This window comes from Leucoraja erinacea, chromosome 1 (assembly GCF_028641065.1).
Source record: "Leucoraja erinacea ecotype New England chromosome 1, Leri_hhj_1, whole genome shotgun sequence".
Taxonomy (NCBI): Eukaryota; Metazoa; Chordata; class Chondrichthyes; order Rajiformes; family Rajidae; genus Leucoraja; species Leucoraja erinaceus.
This window is the reverse complement of record NC_073377.1, coordinates 3616433-3636983: the sequence shown is the minus strand read 5'-3', so window position 1 is coordinate 3636983 and position 20551 is coordinate 3616433.

Here is a 20551-nt window from a genome sequence, read left to right as displayed (position 1 = left end):
ACCTGTCCAGTACTTTGAGATGGAGACACAAGGAACTGCAGATGCAGGTTTACAAAAAAAAATCACAAATTGCTGGAGTAACTCAGCAGGTAAGACAGCATCTCTGGAGAACATGGATAAGTGACATTTTGGATCGGGGCCCTTCCTTAGACTGGCCTCGACAGTACTTTTAGGTGCGCATTTCTGCGCATCCATCTGCAATTGGATCCTTGACTTAGACAATAGACAATAGATGCAGGGGTAGGTCATTCAGCCCTTCGAGCCAGCATCGCCATTCAATGTGATGATGGCTGATCCTCCACATCCTCATCCACAGACCACAGTCTGTTCGAATTGGCAGAAATACTTCATCCTCAGTAACAATCAGTACGGGAGCACCTAAAGGCTGCGACTCAGCCCCCTGCTTTACTCACTCTATACCCACGACTGTGTAGCCGGCCATAGTGCGAACTCCATCTTCAAGTTCGCTGACGACACCACTGTTGTTGGATGAATTACAGATGGTGATGAGTCAGAGTATAGGTGAGAGCAACTGATTGACCAAATAGTGCCAGCACAACAACCTGGCTCTCAACATCAGTAAAACCAAGGATCTGATTGTGGACTTTGGAAAGGGAAGGATGAGAACTCACAATCCTGTTTATATCAATGGGACAATGGTGGTGAGAGTCAAAAACTTCAAATTCCTGGGCGTGCATTTTCCGAAAATCAGGAATTGCGGAAAAGACTGCAAAATGTTTTGATCACTGCCCAGTTCATCACCGGGTCTGACCTCCCCACCATCGAAGCGATCTATCGAAGTCGCTGCCGCTAAATGTCAGCCAACATCATCAAAGATGCACACCATCCAGGTTCAGGAACAACATCTTCCCTACAGCCATCAGGCTATTAAACGCGACAACAATTAAGCTCTGAACGACATCAGACTATTATTATTATTGTACTATATTTGTTTATTTATTGAGTATGTGTGCATGTGTATATATATATATATAGATATAGATATAGATATAGATTATAGATATATAATATAGAATAGAATAGAATAGAATAGAATAGTTTCTTTATTGTCATTGTAACATGAACCATGTACAACGAAATTTAGATATAGATATATATATATATATATATATACACACTGAACTTTTTTTCTCCCGTTATATACTGATTACATCTTCTGTTGTGCTGCAGCAAGCAGGAATTTCATTGTCCTATCTGGGACATATGACAATAAAACACTCTTGACTTGACTTGACACTTGCCTGCTCTATTTAATGTCACTGAAGTGCATGACAAAGTGGAAATTACCATTGCCTAATAGCCCATAAGCTTGGTTCATATGTGATATTTTCTGGTTTGGCCAAAGGCCGTGCTGGAGGTGAATTTTATTATGCATGCCTGCCATCATTGAGAGATAGATGCCCAGATATAGAAAGTAATATTAAGCTTTCAGGTTTTAATTTTTACTTTTAGTTTTAGTTTGAGCGATACAGCGCGTGACCAGGCTCCTCTGCCCACCAAGTCCGAGTCTTTGGAACGTGTGAGGAAACCGGAGCACCCAGAGAAAACTCACACGGTCACAGAGAGAATGTGCAAACTCCATGCAGGCAACATCTATAGTCAGGATTGAACCCGGGTCTCTGGCGCTGTAAAGCAGCAACTCTATTGCTGCGTCGCTGTGCTGCCCCGTCTCGTGACTGTGCTGCCCTCACAGATTCTCATAGGCAACATTGATATTTTGCTCATGGTGTATTATGCTGGGGGAGGTGTGTTGAGATCCTTTATTTTCCACCTGTTCAGTGTTAGACTTACTCCTTCGTATGCTCCAGTGAAATAATCAATGATGATTTAGAAACATAGAAAATAGGTGCAGGAGTAGTGCTATCGACCCTACGAACCATATATGGATCCACCTCCAGTTTAAATTCCATTTGGAATATTTTGGAGGACCAAGAAACCGAGAAACCAAGAAACCAGCACCACCATTCAATATGATGATGGCTAATCATCCAAAATCAGTACCCCGTTGCTGCTCTCTTCCATTATCCATTGATTCCATTAGCCCTAAGAGCTTTATCTTCAAAACATCCAGTGAATTGGCCTCCATTGCCTTCTGTAGCAGAGAAATCGACAGATTCACAACACTCTGCGTGAAAAATGTTATCTTCATCTCAGTCCACAATGGGCAACAACATATTTGTTTAGCTCAACCACTGAAATTGATCATGGGAGACCTTATCTGCTTACTGTAAAATGATAACAAAAGTCCCAGGGTGGAGGTGACACTGACTGAACAGTTTCCAATTCAATAGACAATAGAAAATAGACAATAGGTGCAGAAGTAGGCCATTCGGCCCTTCGAGCCAGTACCGCCATTCAATGGCTGATCATCCACAATCAGTACCCCATTCATGCCTTCATCCCCATATCCCATGACTCCGCTATCTTTAAGAGCCCTCTCTAGCTCTCTCTTCAAAGTATGCAGAGAACCGGCCTCCACCGCCCTCTGAGGCAGAGAATCACACAGGCTCACAACTCTCTGTGTGAAAAAGTGTTTCCTCATCTCCGTTCAAAATGGCTTACCCCTTATTCTTAAACTGTTACCCCTGGTTCTGGACTCCCCCAACATCGGGAACATGTTTCCTGCCTCTAGCGTGTCGAAACCCTTAATAATCTTATATGTTTCAAAAGGGTTCCCTCTCATCCTTCTAAATTCCAGAGTGTACAAGCCCAGCCGCTCCATTCTCTCAGCATATGACAGTTCCGCCATCCCGGTAATTAACCTTGTGAACCTACGGTGCACTCCCTAAATAGCAAGAATGTCCTTCCTCAAATTTGGAGACCAAAACTGCACACAATACTCCAGGTGTGGTCTCACTAGGGCCCTGTAAAATTGCAGAAGGACCTCTTTGCTCCTATACTCAACTCCTCTTGTTATGAAGGCCAACATGCCATTCGCTATCTGCGGATTAGTGTTATTCTGGCGTAAAGCTGTTTGGGGGTGGTGTGGTATTGCACACCTCACTCCTAGCACGCACACATGCACACCACATGCAGTCATGCACACATGCACACCACGTGCACTCATATTACACACGCACAAATACTCCACCCCTCACCCTCGCCCAATCATGGGTATTCCATCTCCTTCACTCCCATGTAGAGGTCACATGCACAAAGATAAGTGCATTGTTGCCTTTCACTATTGGTAAGGCAGTATGGTAACTCAAATTTCTCTGTACCTTAGTTGGTTAAGTGACAATAAACTTGAACTTGAACTTGATATTGCATAAAAGGTGACTTAGAGTTGGGGAATTGAGATCTAGAGGATATAGATTTAAGGTGAGGGTGGAACCCGAGGAGCAATTTTTTTACACAAAGGGTGTTGGGTATGTGGATCCAGCTGCCGGAGGAGGTAGTTGAAGGAAGGGACCATCGCAACATTTAAACATTGAAACATTGAGACATTACATGGATAGGACAGGTTTAGTGGGATATGGGCCAAATGCAGGCAGGTGGGACTAGTGTAGCTGGGACATGTTGGCCGTTGTGGGCAATTTAGACTGAAGGGCCTATTTCGATGCTGTAAGACTATGATTTTGACAGTGCTTTTCATAAGATCAGAAGATATAGGAGCATATTGAGCTCTCGAGCCATGATGACAGTGAATGGTGGTGCTGGCTCAAAGGGCCGAATGGCCCACACCTGCACCTATTGTCTATTGCCCTTCAATCAATCCCATTCTCCCTTTCAGCCTCATTCTTCTGCCTTCCCACTTTTAGACTTTAGAAATAGTGTTGTAATAGGCCCATCAGCCCACCAAGTCCGTGCCAACCAATAATCACCCTGTACACTAGCCCTATCCTACATACTAGGGACAATTTACAGAAGCCAATTAACCTAGAAACATGTACGTTTTTGGAGTGTGGGAGGAAACCAGAGCTTTCGGAGAAAACCCACACAGTCACGGGGAGAACGTATAAACTGCGTACAAACAGCACCTGTAGTCAGGATTGAACCCGATCTCTGGCGCTGTAAGGCAGCAACTCCACCACTGCGCCAACTGTGCCGTCCCGGGTTTTCAACCCTTTGGGAAAAAACTTGTCGAAAGCCAGATTTTGTCCTGGATTTCTAATTCCTCAAAACTTAATTGAAAGCCATTCAGTGGGAAATATATTATGTGTCTCATAAAGTTGTAAGTGCACAGTTCCCATGAAATTACTCGGCTCCGGAGGATTTCTATTTTCAATGAGCTGGCATTTCAAGCTTGAGAAAACTTAATTGGCTGATGTGTATTCAGAATAGCATTAGCTGAAATGAAAGCTCATGAGAGTCAAGATAAGTAATTGACCTGGTCAAGAGATTGGTTAGGCAATAGAAGGCAAAAGGTAGCGGCATTACATTTCAGTAGTTGAACTTAAAATAAATGAACTGCGCTGTGCCATCAGGAGTACAGTTGAAAATAGTTATGTGATGGATTGGTACTCCAAAGGTTGGTGATATTAGTCCATGACTGTAAATTCTATGCGACAAAACTTGTGGAGCCAAATTTAATCAATTAACTTTGAATATCTGGAATAAATAACTCGTTAAAAAAAAAGGTTGAAATGTTTCAACAATTTATCTGTTTTCTCGGATGTCCTTAAGGGCATTACATTGGTTGCCCTCATCCAAGTAGTAATGTTGACTCTGCCCTTTCAAATTATTTAATGCATTGCTCTGCCTAGATGGGTAAGATGAGAAGAACTTTTTCACACAGAGAGTGGTGAATCTCTGGAACTCTCTGCCACAGAGGGTAGTTGAGGCCAGTTCATTGGCTATATTTAAGAGGGAGTTAGATGTGGCCCTTGTGGCTAAGGGGATCAGGGGGTATGGAGAGAAGGCAGGTACGGGATACTGAGTTGGATGATCAGCCATGATCATATTGAATGGGGGTGCAGGCTCGAAGGGCCGAATGGCCTACTCCTGCACCTAATTTCTATGTTTCTATGTTTCTATGAAGGGTATCCTTCATAGTCAGCAAATGGTGTTAGGCAAACTGTTGGGACTGAAGGTGGATAGGTCACCAGGGCCTGATGATCGCATCCCACTCAAAGAGGTGGCCTTAGAAATCATGGTTGCATTGGTGATCATTTTCCATGTTCTCTCAAATGGATCTGTTCCTGTGGACTGGAGGGTAGCCAATGTAACTTCACTTTTTATGAAAGGAGGAAGTGAGAAAACGGGGAATTGTAGACCAGTTAGCCTTACTTTGGTAAGGGGAAGATGCTTGAGTCGATTGTTAAAGATATTATAACCGCGCGTTTGGAAAGCAGTGGCAGGAACAATCAAATTCAGCATGGATTTATGAAGGGTAATCATGCTTGACTAAACTTCTGGAATTTTTTAAGAATGTAACAACTAGAATGGATAAGGGAGAGCCAGTGGATGTGATGTATCTGGAATTTCTAAAAGGTCCCACACAAGAGATTAGTATGCAAAATTAGAGCACATGGTATCGGGGGTAGGGAATTGACATGGATAGAGAACTGGTTGGCAGACAGGAAGCAAAGTGTACGAATTAATGGGTCCTTTTCAGAATGGCAGGCTAGTGGGTTGCCGCAAGGTTTGGTGCTGGGACCGCAGTTATTTACAATATATATTAATGATTTAGGCATAGGAATTTAATGTGACATCTCCAAGTTTGCAGATGACACAAAGCTGGGTGGCAGTGGGAGCTGTGATGAGGATTCTATGAGGCTGCAGGGTGACTTGGATAGTTTGGATGAGTGGGCAGATGCATGGCTGATGCAGTATAATGTGGATAAATGTGAGGTTATCCACTTTGGTGGCAAGAACAGGGAGGCAGGTTATTATCTGAATGGTGTCATATTAGAAAAAGCAGAGAATTGGGTGTGCTTGGACATCTGAAGTCACTGAAAGTAAACAAGCAGGTACAGCAGGCAGTGAAGAAAGCTAATGGCATGTTAGCCTTCATTGCCAGAGGATTTGAGTTTAGGAGCAAGGATGTCCTACTGCAGTTTTACAGGGCCCTTGTGAGACTGCACCTGGAGTATTGTGTGCAATCTTGGTATCCTAATTTGAGGAATAACTTTATTGTTATTGATGGAGTGCAGAGTAGGTTCACCAGGTTAATTCACGGATGTCAGCACTGACATATGATGAAAGAATGGGTCGACTGGGCTTGTATTCACTGGAATTTGTAAGGATGAGAGAAGATCTTATAGAAATAGATACAATTCTTAAAGGATTCAGGCTATATGCAGGAAAAATGTTCCTGATGTTGGGGGAGTCCAGAACCAGGGGTCACAGTTTAAGAATAAGGGGTAAGCCAGTTAGGACTGTGAAGAGGAAAAACGTCTATACCCAGAGAGTTGTTAATCTATGGAATTCTCTGCCACAGAAGGCAGTGGAGGCCAATTCACTGGATGTTTTCAAGAAGAAGTTAATGCCGCTGTCCCACTTAGGAAACCTGAACAGAAACCTCTGGAGACTTTGCGCCCCACCCAAGGTTTCCGGTGCGGTTCCCGGAGGTTTTTGTCTGCTTCCACTACCTGCAACCTCTGCCAACCATCTGCAGCCTCCGGGAACCGCACGGAAACCTTGAGTGAGGCGCAAAGTCTCCAGAGGTTTCCATTCAGGTTCCCTAAGTGGGATAGAGGCATTTAGATTTTTCTCTCAGGGGTAAAGAAATCAAGCGATATGAAGAAAAAACAGGAATGGGGTACAGATTTTAGATGATCAGCCATGATCATATTGAATGGCGATGTTGGCTCAAAGGGCCAAAGGGCCTACTCCTGCACCTATTTTTCTATGTTTATATGTTTCTTTGGTATAATATTGGCATTGGTATTGTAAATAGCTTGTTCTAAGCTCCACCCAGTCTAGTTTCAGTCAATCAATTACTGAATCAAGCACTTGCACAACTAAACTTTATTTTGAAAAACACAGTTGCCCTACACAATGCCTAACCACCACTGGTTCGATCCTTGTATCTGCTAGGCCAAGCCCTTCTAGCCTCGTGCAAGCAGAGACACTCCAAAAGGTCATGCAGTCCCAAGCGTTCTTCCAGAAGATCGACCGGACCTCATGGTAGCTACCTTTTATAGGTTCCAGAACTTTGAGGGGCCGAACCACATGTGGGTGGTCTCTATGCGGTCCAATAACAAATATCAATTACCACAGTACATGATAGACGGTTCCCTAACCCAATAACACAATAACTAATACATTGTATCTGATAAAGTTTCTAGATGGAAGTTAACAGAGACGAATTATGTAACATGTGCCTAGATATTCAAGAAACCCAGACAAGGCTCAACACTTAATCCAATCAACATCTAGCAAAGTAAAGCTTTGCAAAATTATTTACAATGTGTATGTCTGGTTTGCAGTGACCCAATCAGTTCCATGAAATTTACACCTTGAAATTATGACGATTTTTGATGGAACAAGATTAGTATCATTGATTAGGGATAGTCAGCATGGTTTTGTACGTGGGAGATTGTATCTCACAAATCTGATCGTTTTTTTTGATGACGTGACCAAAAAGGTTGATGAGGGCAGAGTTGTAGATGTTGCGTACATGGACTTCAGTAAGGCATTCGACAAGGTTATGCATAGTTGGCTGCTCTGGAAGGTTAGATTGCATGGGATCCAAGGAGAGATAGCTGAATGGATAGCAAATTGGCTCCATGGAAGGATGCAGTGTGCTTCTTGGACTGGAGGCCTGTGACTGGTGGTGCGCCTCAGGGTTCAGTGCTGGGCCCGTTACTGTTTGTCATCTACATCAATGATTTGGACGAGAACATACAGGGCAAGATTAGCAAGTTTGCTGATGATACAAAAGTGCGTGGATTTGAAGATAGTGAAGATGGTTGTGAAAGATTGCAGCAGGAACTGGATCATTTGGTCAGGTGGGCAGAGGAATGGTTGATGAAATTTAATACAGAGAAGTGTGAGGTGTTGCATTTAGGGATGTCTAACAAGGGCAGAACCTGCACGGTAAATGCAGTAGGCCTCTAAGTAATGTTGTAAATAGGATTGCCAACTTTCCCGTATTAGCCGGGACATCCCGTATTTTGGCCTAAATTGGTTTGTCCCATACGGAACCGCCCTTGTCCCATATTTGACTGCTACTTCTCGGGTTGAGGGGACTGTCGGGTCGGAGCACTGCGTCCGGCCCCGCCCCACCCTTCCCAACATAGTGCAACCCATGGATTGCAGCAGCAGCGCCTTGCCCCGTGGCCCCAGCTGTCTGACCTTCGGAACTTCGCTTACTGCCGACACCACCACCCCTCATTATCATGGACGATCATCGGTTCATGAGTTGGATGGGGTGCTGGACTTTGCGCATGACGTCGCTTGCAAAGTCTGCTGCCCGGGCTAAAACTCCTCAGCTGGCCCGCCGGCTGGGCTTTGTGTGCAGTCCAGCACCCAGGCCAACTCATCATTCACCCAACCGCAGCCGAGTCAGTCAACGAATTGCCATTGGGAATTTGTCCCTTATTTTGACCTTTTGTCCATTATATGAGAGTGAGAAAGTTGGCAACCCTAGTTGTAGAGCAGAGGGATCTAGGAGCGCAGGTGCATGGTTCCTTGAAGGTCAAGTCGCAGGTTGATAAGGTGGTCAAAAACGCTTTTGACACATTGGCCTCCATCAGTCAGGGTATTGAGTATAGAAGTTGGGAGGTCATGTTGCAGTTGTATAAGACGTTGGTGAGACCACATTTAGAATATTGTGTTCAGTTCTGGGCACCGTGTGATAATAAAGACATTGTCAAGCTTGACAGAGTTCAGAAAAGATTTACGAGGATGTTGCCAGAGCTAGAGAGTGTGAGCTGTAGGGAGAGGTTGAGTAGGATAGATCTCTATTCCTTGGAGCGCAGGAGGATGAGGGGTGATCTTATGGAAGTATACAAAATCATGAGAGGAATAGATCGGATAGATGCACAGTCTCTTGCCCAGAGTAGGGGAATCGAGAACTAGCGGACATAGGATCAAAGTGAAGGGGAAAATATTTAATAGGAATCCAAGGGGTAACTATTTCACACAAAGGGTGGTGGGTGTATTGAACAAGCTGCCAGAGGAGGTAGTTGAGGCTGGAGCTATCCCATCATTTAAGGAACAGCCAGGCACCTGGATAGGACAGGTTTGGACGGATATAGATCAAGCGCAGGCAGGTAGCTGAGACATTGTTGGCTGGTGTGGGCAAGTTGGACCGAAGGGCCTGTTTCCACAATGTATAACTCTATGACTCTATGACTCAATGACTCTATTTCCCATCATTGGGGAATCAGTAATTGAAGGTCACAGATTCTAAGAATGTGAAGAAGGAAATTGGAAGATTTTAACTTACAGCGTCCGTAGAGGATAACAAAATGGAGATACATTTTTGTTTAATTAGAAAAAAAAAGAAAAGAAAATGTGGAGTGAAGGGTATTGAGAAGGAATTTATTTCTATTCTGCTTTGACATTGAGTCAGAGCAGGTGCAGTCTAAGTAATTTTAATCTACAAACCAGGCAGAAGGCAGTAGAATGGGGTTAAGAGGGAAAGATAGATCAGCCATGATTGAATGGCGGAGTAGATTTATTGGGCCGAATGGTCTAATTCTGCTCCTATCACATGAACTTATGAACCTCCACTGAGAGAAACTGGTATAATATCATATCCAATATTGCAGTCTGCCGACTTCAATGGAAAGTATAATCCAACACTATCTAGTGGCGACTTTACATTTGATTTTGTCCATTTCCACAGAGGCAGTTTGGGTATCCGTTGGGAAAATAATGCAATTTTAACTTAATGGCTGTATGTGCTGTTTGTTTCCATAATTCTATGGTACAAATCGATGGTAAAATGGAACAAAAGATTAATGATGTTAGAAATGAAAGGTGGTGTCGCGGTAGAGACCCAGGTTTGACCGTGACCACGGGTGTTTGTCTGTACAGAGTTTGTACATTCTCCCCGTGACCTGCGAGGGTTTTCTTCGAGATCTTCGGTTTCCTCCCACACTCCAAAGACGTACAGGTTTGTAGGTTAAATGGCTCGGTATAAATGTAAAATTGTCCCTGGTATGTGTAGAGCAGTGTTAATGTGCGGGGATCGTTGGTCGGTGTGGACTCGGTGTGTTGAAGGGCCTGATACTGCGCTGATACCTTTCTAAACTAAACTAAACTAAAAACAAAAACTTGGAGACCATATACAAAGAGCAGAAGGAGCTCACTATCTCTCAAATAACCTACTCACCAGCCCCATCAAGCTGCATCTAAACTAAACTAAACTAAATTAAACTAAACTAAACTAAACTAAACTAAACTAAACTAAACTAAACTAAACTAAACACTATAAATATTCAACAGGTCACATGGCATTTGAGGAGATAGATTCAATTTGATGACCTGCCATCCAAGCTCCTACTGAGTAACTTTCCTGACCCACTGAGTATAATTATTTCTCAGCTTTATGTCAGATTTAAAAACTCTGCAGGTTTTGGCTTTTCAAATGATAATACCAGAACCAAATTTTGCACCTAACCTTTGAGTCAGTTGCTTCTTTTTTGAATGGCATCCGGTTGAATAATTGGATTGTGACTTTGGAAGACTATGCTGCGTTCAGGCTTGCTGCTCTGTGAGAATGTGGGGCACCATTCAACTTTAGGCATGTCGTACAATTCTACTTTTCTCGCACAGCAAGGCACAGCATGGCAATCCCTTAGTTCACCTCTTATGATTTGTCTCAGCCCTGATCTCTGAAGAGCCGAGATGTAAGAAAAAAGAAATTGCGGATGGTGGTTTACTACGGAAAGACACAAAATGCAGGAGTTACTCAGTGGGCCAGGGATGTTTCAGTGGTCAATGGGTCAATTGTTTCTTTATTGTCATGGGTACCAGATACAATTAAATACATTTTATGCATATCCGTCCATGTTCTCCATGGATGCTGCCTGACCTGCTGAGTTACTCCAGCACTTTGTGTCTCTCCTCTGAAGAACCTATCTTTCTGAAGCAGCCTTTTTTCCCCAGGAAGATCTGGACGTAGGAATTGGTCAAAATTGCACTTGATGATGTTTAGTTTTAGCTTAGTTTGGAGATACAGCACGGAAACAGGCCCTTGAGCCCACAAAGTCTGCACCGACCAACGATCCCCACACATTAACACTAGGGTCAATTTCCCATTCATGCCAAGCCATGAACCTACAAACCTGTACATCTTTTAAGTGTGGGAGGAAACTGAAGATCTCGGAGAAAACCCACGCAGGTCACGGCGGGAACGTACAAACCCTGAAAAGACAAGCACCCGTAGTCAGGATCAAATCCCGGTCTCCAGCACTGTTGGGCAGCAACTCAATGTCACCGTGCAGCCTCAGATGTTCTGATTACAATTGACAAAGAACACCGTGTACTGTCATTGGTTAAATCTGCATTTGACTGCATGTGATGGGTAAAGATCAGTGTTGTTTGATCACATTGGACTCTTAAAGAGGGCAAAGGGAGTATCAGTTGAAATTTGATCTTGATTCCACTATGAAAAGAGCGGCACGGTGGTGCAGCGGTAGAGCTACTGCCTTTTAGCGCCAGAGACCCGGGTTTGATCCTGATCGCGGGTGCTTGTGTGTACGAGGTTTGTACATTCTCCCATGACCTGTGTGAGTTTTCTCCAACATAGGTTTCTCCCCACGCTCCAAAAACGTACAGGTTTGTAGATTCATTGGCTTGGTTATGAATGTAAAATTGTTCCTAGTGTGTACAGGGTAGTGTTCATGTGCAGAGATCGCTGGTCGGTGTGGACTCGGTGGGCAGAAGGGCCTGCTTCCACTCTGTATCTCTAAACTAAACTATTCTAAACTAAAAGGCAGAAGATTCCAAGCAAGTGTCTTGACTGACTGCTTGTCAAAGTTTATTGGGTTCCCTGTCAGTTGTTCTCAGATTCTTCCCTGAGAATGTCAGGTCCGTGATGGGGTGACAATTACTCAGGATTGATTTCAGACCTTAAAGTTGTTTCCATGGTGATATAGAAACAACTGTATAATGTCTGCGCCAGTGCCACCTCATACATGAGGAACAAAGTTGAAACACAAATCAAAAGTCTCACAGATTTACTAGTAAGGATAGAAACAAAGTCCTGGAGTAACTTAGCGGGTCAGGCAACATCTCTGGAGAAAAAGGACAGGTGATGTTTCGTGTCGGGACACTTCTTCAGACAGAAATTGGGGGTTGGGATGGGGTCTAGAGTGAAGAATCAGAGGCGAGAAAAGACCAGGACAAAACGGGCGGGAAAGATGACCACAGACAGCATGGTTCCTTGCTCACAAAATTGTCAGGCAGGGAAGGTGTGATCTAAAAAAAGGATATGTTTGTTGTAAACTGAGCAACTGTTGAATGTTGATGGTTGAGAAAAGGGGGAAAGTGGAGGGAGGGTGGAGGGGAATGTAAGTAAGGAAGTATCCTTCTGTGCTCATTGCTGGCTCAGCTCCTTATGGAGATCTTTTCAAAAGCATTCCATTGGGAAAATAGTCTGACTGACAGTTTTTAAGATTCTAGGCATTTCATGCATGCTATACTTACTAATGTCACAAAATTAGTTCACCCACTGCTGTTATGTTAAATATTTCCTATGCGTAATGCTAATATCCATTAGAATCCTCTTTAAAAAAATGCAGTTCTGCTTAAAAGTACTTGGAAAAGTAGTGCACTTAGCACCCATAATGCATGATGCTTGAAAGGCAAGTTTGCAGGCAAAGCAAGTCATTTGTGAAGTTAATTGAACGTTACTGATGAATGCTTGGGAATTGAATAGAGAAGTAGGGAAGTTGACTATCTTCCTGTTTAAATATTGTCTTTGTATGCTTCGTTGTCAGCTTTCCCGAGCTAACAATCGTTCTACATTTTCCTTGAGCATCGCCCTCTTTGATGTCACATTTTCACACCTTACCCTTCAGTAAACTCCGTGTCTCCCTCTCTCCGACTCTCAGTCTGAAGAAGGGTCTCAACCCAAAACGTCACCCATACCTTCTGTCCTGAGATGCGCATGTCCTGCTGAGTTACTTCAGCATTTTGTGTTTATCTTTAGAGAAGTTATGCTTCCTTTATGTAATCCATAGTTAAATCCACATCTGAGGTGGAGTGTACAATATTAGTTTCCTTATTTCAGGAAGAATGTTAAAGTTTTTGAACCAGTTCAGAGAGGATTTAATAGAAATATATGTAGAAGGTGGTAAGGGTTGGTGATGCGAAGATGTGACTTGTGGTGGGATCACCTTGAACGTGCCAAGAACAGTGATGGAAATGGGTTTTAGGAACCAGGGTTACGCTAAGTTCCGCGAGGCTGAGGTTGGGAAGGAAGGGGGGGGGGGTTTAATGTGCGGTCATTCCTATGTAAAGGTACAAGAATGCATAACTTGTTTATTGTGTATTTTTAATAAGTTTATTGTGTATTATAAGTTATAGCTGCTTTCTTGCATCTCTCTCTCTCTCTCTCTCTCTCTCTCTCTCTCTCTCTCTCGCTCTCGCTCTCGCTCTCGCTCTCTCTCTCTCTCTCTCTCCCCCCCCCCCCCCCCCCCCCCCCCCCCCTGCCTGGAGCCATCGGCTGCTTTGTTGATTGGATGGAAGAACGATTTGATTGGACGGGAATTTTAAGGGAAGCTGGTCGGTGATTGGACGGGAATTTTAAGGGAAGCTGGTTTGTGATTGGACGGGAAATTTAAGGGAAGCTAGTCGGTGATTGGACACAACCCCTTAGAGACAGTGGTTTATTGGCAGCCAAATAATCGGGCACAAAAACTTCACAAATAGGAAAACAATAAAATCGGAATTCTGATTTAAATCGGAAGAATGTCATGCCTGATCTGCAGCAAAGATACTAGTATCCGCTCTAGTATCCTTGATCTGCAGTTCCTTCCTATTGAAGAAGAACCCTGGCCCAAAACATCTCCTAATCCATTCCCTCCGCAGATGCCACCTAGCCCGCTGAGTTCCTCTAGTACTCTGTGTTTTTTTAATTTAATTCTGAAATTGAAGATAGATATAAAGCTGGAGTAACTCAACAGGACAGGCAGCGATTCTGGAGAGAACTGTCAACTAATTCTCAATCCATGCAGGAAGACACAAAGTGCGAGAGTAGCTCAGCACATCCGGCAGCATCCCTGAACGTAGGTAGGTAACGATTCAGGTAAAGACGTTTATTCCATGTATGTACAGTACCCTTAATTCCATATGCTTCTTGTTGAGCAAAACCTTTATTGAAAGGCTTCTGAATAACAAAATACATCACATCACAGGTTCCTTCTTATCTAATTTCACTAGTAACACCTCAGAGAACTTCTGTTTAATTAGTCATACATAAACTATATTACTAAAAGTCTGTTCTTGACCGGTTTTGGCCATCTATGCTGCGATTTCCGAGAGAACGCCGCCACCTACGGCCGTTATTTTTGACCACCTCGCTCAGAGCCCCCCTCTGCCGCATGAGTACCGAGGATTTTTCCCGTCGATTAAAAATGACAGAGATATTAATGTTTTTACAAAATTCCCCATTCTCTCTGCTGCCCCCTTGGCGGCAGGGGGGGAGGGACTATAAAACCAGGAAGTGGTGTGCCTCACTCACTCTTCAAGATGGAGGAAGGCAGAGGGTCACGTTTCTCTGAGCTGTGAATAACACCGAACACATGTCTACTCAAATATAAGTGCCCTTAGTGGTTCTAATATGCTTGCAGAATGTGTCTATTGCTTCTAAAGCTTGCAAAAAAAGTGTCTATTGATTCTAAAGCTTGCAAAAAAGTGTCTATTGGTTCTAAAGCTTGCAAAAAATGTCTATTGGTTCTAAAGCTTGCAAAAAAAGTGTCTATTGGTTCTAAAGCTTGCAAAAAGTGTCTATTGGTTCTAAAGCTTGCAAAAAATGTCTATTGATTCTAAAGCTTGCAAAAAAATGTCTCTATTGGTTCTAAAGCTTGCAAAAATATGTCTTTTGGTTCTAAAGCTTGCAAAAAAAGTGTTTATTGGTTCTATAAGCTTGCAAAAAAAGTGTTTATTGGTTCTAAAGCTTGCAAAAAAATGTCTATTGGTTCTAAAGCTTGCAAAACATGTCTATTGGTTCTAAAGCTTGCAAAAAAATGTCTATTGGTTCTAAAGCTTGCAAAACGTGTCTCTATTGGTTCTAAAGCTTGCAAAAAATGTCTCTATTGGTTCTAAAGCTTGCAAAAAATCTCTATTGGTTCTAAAGCTGCAAAAAATGTCTCTATTGGTTCTAAGCTTGCAAAAAAATGTCTATTGGTTCTAAAGCTTGCAAAAAAATGTCTATTGGTTCTAAAGCTTGCAAACAAAATGTCTATTGGTTCTAAAGCTATCAAAAAAATGACTATTGGTTCTAAAGCTTGCAAAAAAAGTGTAACATCTCACATTAATAGAAAAGTAATGACTGGATTATATAACAGAACAACTGGAGCAGAATAATAGAATTGAATAGAATAGTCTCAGCATGGAATTATAAAGAAGTACTAGACTAAGTGGGACCCGTTGGGTCCCAGCATCACACAGGAGGGCTGGGCATCCAATGCAATATTCCACCTCTCCACCAATTCTAATATTGGTGGCCAGTTGGGGGGGGGGGCTTTCTGCTTTCTGGAGCGCTAGTATGGGTGTTATGGGCTGAAGGGCCTGGTTTCCAGAGGGCTAGTATGAAAATTGTGCGCCAAATGGATTCTTGGGTTGGCGTCTCAGTCAATCAAGCCTGTTGTGCTGGCAACTCACTCACTCACGGCTGGTGGGCTGGTAGTTGACTCACGGCTAATCCTTGAAATTCTATTTCAAGCAGGTTATAAGGCCACCAAATTCAAGTGCAGTTTCTTACCACTTCTAGCAGGGTGCAAGGCCACCAAATTCAAGTGCAGTTTCATACCATTTGAAGTAGGGTGCAAAACAACTAAAGACAGGTCAGACAGGGTCAAGATGACACTTTAAATTATATAGATGTCCCAAATAGGACAATGACATTCTTATTTGCTGCACTACAACAGAATATGTGAATATGTAAACATAGTACAAAAATGGGGGAAGAGAAAAAAAAGAAAAATTCAATAAATAATAAATATAGTGCAATAATAATATAGTATTTTGCAGTTCAGAGCTCAGAGCATATTCACTGTTGTGTTTAATAGCCTGATGGCTGTAGGGAAGATGCTGTTCCTGAACCTGGACATTACAGTTGTCAGGCTCCTGTACATTCTTCCTGATGGCAATGGTGAAGTGACAGTGTGGCCAGGATGGTGTGGGTCCTTGATGATTTTGGCTGCCTTTTTGAGGCAACGACTACGATAGATCACTTCGACGGTGGGGAGGTCAAAGCCGGTGATGGACTGGGCAGTGGTCACAACTTATTGTAGTCTTTTTCGCTCCTGGACGTTCAAATTGCCGAACCAGGCCATGATGCAACCAGTCAGAATGCTCTCTATCGTGCACCTGTAGAAGTTAAGGAGAATCCTCTTCGACATGCCGAATCTCTGTGATCTTTCAGGAAGTAGAGTTGCTGATGTGCCTTCTTTATAATCGGTGTGCTGGGTCCAGGAAAGATCTTCAGGAATATGCACGCCCAGGAATTTGAAGTTATTGACCCTCTCTACCATCGTCCCATTGATATGAACAGGATTGTGGGCTCTCATCCTTCCCTTTCCAAAGTTCACAATCAGTTCCCTGGTCTTACTGATGTTGAGTGCCAGGTTGTTATGCAGGCACCATTTGGTCAGTCGGTTGATTTCACTTCTATACTCTGACTCGACCCCAACTGTGATTCGTTCGAACACGGTGGTGTCGTCGGCGAACTTGAAGATGGAGTTTGCATTATGTCCAGCTACGCAGTCATGGGTATAGAGTGAGTAAAGCAGGGGGCTGAGCACGCAGCCTTGAGGTGCTCCCGTACTAATTGTTACTGTGGTCTGTGGATGAGGAAGTCGAGGATCCAATTGCAGAGGGATGCGCAGAGACCCAACTTGGAAAGGATGATAGTATTAAACGCCGAGCTGTGGTCTATAAACAACAGCCTGACGTAAGTGTTTTTATTGTCCAAGTGGTCCAATGCAGAGTGGAGAAGCAGTGAAATTGCATCCTCCGTTGACCTGTTGTGGCGGTATGCGAGCTGTAGTGGGTCGAGGTTCTTGTCGAGGTAGGAGATGTTGTGCACCATAACCAATCTCTCAAAGCAGTTCATCACCACAGACGTTAGTGCCACTGGACGATAGGCATTGAGGCACGTCACCTTACTCTTCTTGGGCATTGGTATTATTGATGCCCTCTTAAAGCAGGTGAGAACCTCAGACCTCAGAAGTGAGAGGTTGAAAATGTCTACAAAAACTCCCGCCAGTTGGTCTGCACAGGTCTTGAGAACTCGACCGGGTATACCATCAGGCCCAGGCGCTTTCCGAGGGTTCACCCCCCTGAAGGATCTTCTGACGTCGGCCTCTGTGACTGTGACTGTGACTGTAATACTGTCAGGGCGAATGGGGGAATCGGGAAGGCACATCGATGTTCTCCCTATCGAACCGTGTGTTGAACGCATTGATTTCGTGAGGGAGCGATGCTTCGCTGTCGTTTGAGCTGCCTCCTGATTTTACTTTGTAGAAGGTGATGACATTCAAGCCTTGCCACCAGATGCCGAACATCCGTCTCATCCTCCAGCTTAGAGCAGAAGTCCCTTTTGGCCTTTTTGATAACCTTACCAGGGTCGTATCTGAACTTCGTATAGACTGCATCGCCAGACCCGGGATCTGGTCTTCAGAAGAATGTGGATCTCATGGTTCATCCAAGGCTTCTGGTTAGGAAGCACTCGGAAGGTTTTTTGTTGGAGCGCAGTCCTCCACACATTTCATTATGAAGTCTGTAACCAATGTGTCTCCATTGCTGAGTCCTTGAACATTACCCAGTCTACAGGCTCCAAACAGTCCTGGAGTTGTTCCTCTGCCTCCCCTGACCAGCTCTGTACAGTCCTCACCAAATGGCCTTATTCTGCTCCTAGAACATATGAATTGATGAGACTTGATGAAGATCCATGCATATTTTCTAGCCTTGAGCGAGGTTCCGGAGCATGGCTAATGTTGTTCATTTGTTTCAGAAGGTAAGTAGATAGAATCCAGGTAATTATAAGCTGGTGAGCCAGATGTCAATGGTGGGGATACAGAACTGATTTACTGATAAAATGCAGAGGATTGTGGTATATTGATATGTAGGGAATGGAGCAATATCAGGACTGGGATGTCAGGACTGTCTCTGGGATGTCAGGACTGTCTTGTGAAGAAAGACTGGATAGACTTGGTTTATACTCTCTAGAATTTAGGAGATTGAGAGGGGATCTTATAGAAACTTACAAAATTCTTAAGGGGTTGGACAGGCTAGATGCAGGAAGATTGTTCCCGATGTTGGGGAAGTCCAGGACAAGGGGTCACAGCTTAAGGATAAGGGGGAAATCCTTTAAAACCGAGATGAGGAGAACTTTTTTCACACAGAGAGTGGTGAATCTCTGGAACTCTCTGCCACAGAGGGTAGTTGAGGCCAGTTCATTGGCTATATTTAAGAGGGAGTTAGATGTGGCCCTTGTGGCCAAGGGGATCAGAGGGTATGGAGAGAAGGCAGGTACGGGATACTGAGGTGATGATCAGCCATGATCAGATTGAATGGCGGTGCAGGCTCGAAGGGCCGAATGGCCTACTCCTGCACCTAATTTCTATGTTTCTATGTTTCTATGATATGAATCATGTGCAGTCAGAGGAGGTTTATATCAGCCTGGCATTATGTTCAGCATGGACCTTGTGGGCTATTTCTGTGCTGTACTCTTCTCTGTTATATTTTCAATTAGATGTTAATATTTGGAATTTCTCAACTTTCATTCCCGCCAATTCTTCATAATTTTAATTAAAACTAATTACCTACAGTTTAGTTTAGTATAGTTTATTGTCATGTGCAGTGTCGAGGTGCAGTGAAAAGCTTTTCACTCTTCATTTTCCCATGAATTTCTTGCAGATTTTTTACATCTTCCTCATTTGTTAATTTATCAGCTAGTCTATTATACCACATTAAACATTCCCCATCTCTCTTTGTAAGAAAGGTACATTTGTCCTCACTTGCCTTTTTTATTTATCTGTCAAAGTTCATATAACCTACCTAAATGCTTTTTGCCAATTTACTCATGAAGGCTATGTTAATTTTTTTATCAATTGTTGGTCTTTCTTTTTGGTCTTCCTTTGCTGTGTTCCGAAGGGCCGAATGGCCTACTTCTGCAGCTATTTTCTATGTTTCTATGTTTCTAATGTTGTAAAAGATCGGACTCCGATGCTTCATGTTCTGATCCTGAGGCTGATTGTAACTGGAGCAATTTACCTATCATCTTTCTGCCAATCCCAGCTCCACTCCTTTCCATTCTCTGCAGAGATATCCACCTCTACTATTCATTGGTTCACTCGTCCTATCACCTAACCCCACCCCCACACTCCTCCCCCCTCCATGCTTGGCTTCCTGGAAGGCCTGGATAGAGTGCCTCTGAAGAGGAAGTTTCCAGAAGTGGGAGGGTCTGGGTCCAGTCTCAGAATAAAAGGACATACTTTTCAAATGGAGTAGTGGAGGAATGTATTTAGCCAGAGGCTAGTGAATCTGTGGAATCCAACTGTGGAGGCCAACTCATTGGTATTTTTATAGCAGAGATTGATAGGTTCTTGATTCGTAAGGACGTCAAAGATTACGGGGAGAAAATAGTAGAAAGGGGTTGAGAAGGAAAACTAGATCAGCCTCAATACACCAAATAGCCTAATTCTGCTCCTATGTCTAATGGTGTTATAGTGTCCCTAGCCACCACACCCTGCAGCACAGAGTTGGAATACCTGACCATATTTATCTTTCAATTTCATTCAGGGACCTTTATAACCGTTTCAAGTGAGATAGAGGTTGACTTACACTTCCTCTGGACTCATCCATTGCATCCAGAGCTCCCAATGAGGCCTCCTCTCCATTGGTGAGGCCAAGTTCAATGGTTAACCCCCCCCCCCCCCCCCAAACTTATTATCTACCCTGTACCCCTTTCACCACCCTCACACCTGTCTTTCCCCTACTTCATCCTCCCATCTCTCATTACTCCTTATGAGCATCCTATGTTCCCATTCTCCTTCCCATTCCCCTCATTCCCTTCTATCTTTTATCCATTATCCTCCCCCCTTTTGTTTCCATATTTCACCCCCCATTTTCCATCCTTTCTGGGTGCTGTCTGTATGGAGTTGATACGTTGTCCTGATGACCAGCGTGGGTTTTCTTTGGGTGCTCCGGTTTACTCTCACACTCCAAAGACACCCAGGTTTGTAGGTTCATTGGCTTGGCATAAATGTAACATTGTCCCTAGTGTGCATGCGGTAGTGTTAATGTGTGGGGATAGTTGGTCGGTGTGGACTCGGTAGGCTGAAGGGCCTGTTTAGAAACATAGAAAATAGGTGCAGGAGTAGGCCATTCAGCCCTTCAAGCCTGCACCGCCATTCAATATGATCATGGCTGATCATCCAACTCAGTATCCTGTACCTGTCTT